This window comes from Chrysochloris asiatica, unplaced genomic scaffold (genome assembly GCF_000296735.1).
Source record: "Chrysochloris asiatica unplaced genomic scaffold, ChrAsi1.0 scaffold00048, whole genome shotgun sequence".
NCBI lineage: Eukaryota > Metazoa > Chordata > Mammalia > Afrosoricida > Chrysochloridae > Chrysochloris > Chrysochloris asiatica.
In genome coordinates, this window is record NW_006408566.1 from 5,154,906 (window position 1) to 5,158,375 (window position 3,470).

The window sequence follows — 3,470 nt, forward strand, 5'->3', positions numbered from 1 at the left end:
GTCTGATGCATCAACCCCCAGCACCACACCAGGACTTTAGTGATTAGATAGCAATTGTTTTACACTGCAGGGCTGCAGACAGTTAACACACTCAGCTGCTAACTGAACAGTTGAAGGTTTGACTAGTTAGAGGCTCTCCAGATGCAAGGCTTGGCAATCTATGGAATACAGTTTTACTTGCACTCGCATGGGAATGCTTTGAGACAAGAATCCACTCCACAGCAATATTAAACTGCACATACAGTATAGTCTCTGTTTGAATATGCACCTGTTTACTGGAAGGCCACTTCACTACTGCAGGTTTTTATGTGCATTTGTTTCCTCTTGGAAAATCCTAGAAAAGGCTATTTGTATGCTGTTATGTTGGGATATGCCGACTAAACTGCTAGTATTGAGCTTCTGCAAACCAAAGATTTGTGAGGGTGTTCAAGTATATAGACACTTGTTCACCTGTCGGATTGCTGATGGGCATTTTGGTAACTGCTTCAGAGCGCTGTGATGGCTGGGAAAAGGCATTCTTTGCCTTTAAAGTAATATGGCTATTCAGGTCATTCAAAGATGACCATGATTCACTTTTAAAAATGGAATTCTCTTCAGATTTCAGGTAAAAAGAAGAACTGAAGATGTCCAGCAAAACAGCAAGCACCAACAACATAGCCCAGGCAAGGAGAACTGTGCAGCAGTTAAGATTGGAAGCTTCCATTGAAAGAATAAAGGTAAGACGCCTAGGTTGGATAAGACATACTTTCTGATCATTTTAGAAGTTCCCAGATGGTGCAAACAGTTACTGCACTTACTTGGCTGCTAATGGAAAAGTAGGAGGTTCAAGTTCACCCAGAAGGACCTCAGAAGAAAGCCCTAACAATTTACTTCTGAAAAATCAGCCATACAAGCACTATGGAGCACAGTTCTACTCAGAGATACTTGATTGCCATGAGTCAGCGTAGACTTGACAATAATTGGAGGTTTTTAAATGTCGTTTAACTCCGCTTAGTCCTAGGATTTTCCTGAAGCAAACCGAGAGTCTCAGGGTCTTAACTTTCATTTCTAGCTCATTTTAAGAGCTCAGTAGCCAAGGGTTTGAGTTCCCCTCTCTGTTTATATGGAAAACCTAAAACTCTGAACAGGATTTCCTGAGGACCCACCTTCCCTGAATGAACAGAGTCAAGTCCCGTGGTCACTTTGTTCTACATTGGGACAGGGGTTCCAGATAGATTTCATAAACACCATCATCATCCCTCTGGAAATTTTTAAGTGTTCTAGAGTTATCAGTGCAGCTGAGGTAACCTTACATAATAAGTCAACAGTTGGGTCTCCTTTTTTGGAGAATGTCGTTGTGTCAATGTGTATGGACTTCAGTGACCACTTTGTGCACTGGATGAGTAATGCCAGCTGTAGCTGAGAGCTCATAGAAAACCCCCAGATGAATGTGTCAGGTCACCTGACTTTGAAGTCTTTTCCTCCCAAATCCCAAGGGAGGACTAAGGAGTCAGTGGAATGTTGTGACTAATACTGTTTCCTGAAAACTGAAGTAGTCACCTGATAAATTCCTTTGGGCCTGGAGATAGTCACCTGTCTTCAAAACATGAGGCAGGCTGTGCAGTGTTTGACACATCTCAGCTGTCCCGTGCTTGTCCCCTGAGGACACTGATGTTATTGTTCTGCTGGCTCTACGACCCAGGCTCCTGAAAGGGGATGGTAGTTTCCATTTGTAAGCCATGCCAGAGCTAGGCGCTCCATCTTCCCAGCTAGTTTTGGCTTTCCTTTTATTTCCCTAAGCTCTTTTTTTAACAGTAAATCTTGGAGCTCCAGAACTTGGCTCTACTCTTTCCAACTTTTGACAGTTCTTAAACTCTGCTCTGCATTCCAGTCCTTTTTTCATTGGCTTGAAACTAAAGATACAACCTTCCCTTGGTTCATGTACACTTTCCCTTTTTTAAACACGCATGCTCACACACCTCTACTTTTTATTTTGTAAAAAAAAAAGTTCAATCCTAGGAAAGTTGTGGCAATAGACACCCATATACCCTTTAATGTTGTTGTTAACTGCCTTCAAGTTGATTCCAGGGCATGGCAACCCCAGGTGTGCAGAGTAGAACTTTTCATCAGATTGTAAACTCTGACCTTTCAGAAACAGATTGCCAAGCAAATTTTTAAAGGAGCTTCAGGGTGGGTTTAAACTGCCAACCTTTTTGGCTAGTAATACTGTGTTTAACCATTTGTACCACCCTAGTTCTATTTACCCTTTACTAAGATTCATCAGTTGTTAACATTTGTCCACACGTGCTCTCTCTCGCTTGCTGTCACTCTCTCTTGCTCTCTCTCATCTCTCTCTCTCTACACACATACACACAAACCACATATCATTTTTGGTTTGCACCATTTAACAGTTATTTGCAGACATTGTGACTCTTCACTCCTAAATACATTCTGAAGAAACGTAACTAGGATCTAGCACACAGTCCATTTTGAAGAGTTCAAACCACTTATTTTACAGAGTCCACCTCACTGTGGTTGTGATTCTTTTCTCTGCTGATTAGATTTCAGTTCCATGTGTGGCAAGAACACTGGCTAAGTGGTGGTGTGCCTAATTTGTCTCATCATTATTAAATCTCATCACTTGGTTGAAGCATGAGCTGCCAGGTTTCTCCATATTAAAGGCATCTTATCCCTTTTTAATTAATAAAGTTTTGTGGTTGCGAGACTTTGAGTATCCATCCAGTGGTTTAGCATTCAAATACATGTGTCAGGTTTGGAGCTAAAGTACGAATAGGCTTGCAAAAGTTCCTGGGGAGATGAAATGAAAAGATAATGCAAGTTTTCCACAAACTTTTTCAAGCCCACTCATACACACTGAAGATTTGAAGCTAAAGTATTTGATTTCTTCCTTGTTGGAGTGTTGACTTTGGTTTCTCTACATGTTAGGTTTCTAAGGCATCTGCGGACCTCATGTCTTACTGCGAGGAGCATGCCAGGAGTGACCCTCTGCTGATTGGAATCCCAACTTCAGAAAACCCTTTCAAGGATAAAAAAACGTGCATCATCTTGTAGTGGAAGAGTGAGACAGTCCCTCACCGCTTCCCAACAAGCAAATTACGTGCAGCTCCTTGGAGAGATTTACTTTCAGCTTCTTTGGTAACCACTGCTAATAACTAAAATGCTCTTACCTTGGAATAATAGGCTCTGAAGTCTTTATTCTCCAAGTTGCCCTTTCTCTAAAATACCCTTTACTGATTCAATAGAGAATAACTGTATGGTTTCCATTTGGTAATTGTGGTGTCATATTGGGTTACTGTTTAAGAAAAGTTGGTCGGGGCCTTTTTTTTAAAAAAAAAAACGTATTCTGTAAAATATACATATCATTCAGTATGTCAAATCCTAAATTACTTAAAGCACCTGTCTAGATTAAAATAATCAAGAATTACTTAAGTACTAAAACCTTTTCATTCATTGTATGTTCTCAATAGAAT

The 3,470-nt window shown here is 40.6% G+C and overlaps 1 long non-coding RNA gene across 1 annotated transcript in view; it reads left to right on the forward strand.

Moving 5' to 3' along the window:
• LOC102825860 overlaps positions 1–3,079 on the forward strand; it is a 208,450-nt gene extending 205,371 nt beyond the window's left edge. The window contains exons 3-4 of the long non-coding RNA XR_438712.1: positions 598–716; positions 2,926–3,079. This is a non-coding gene — a long non-coding RNA (uncharacterized LOC102825860). The remainder of the gene's footprint in view (positions 1–597; positions 717–2,925) is intronic.
• The last annotated feature ends 391 nt before the right edge of the window (positions 3,080–3,470 follow it).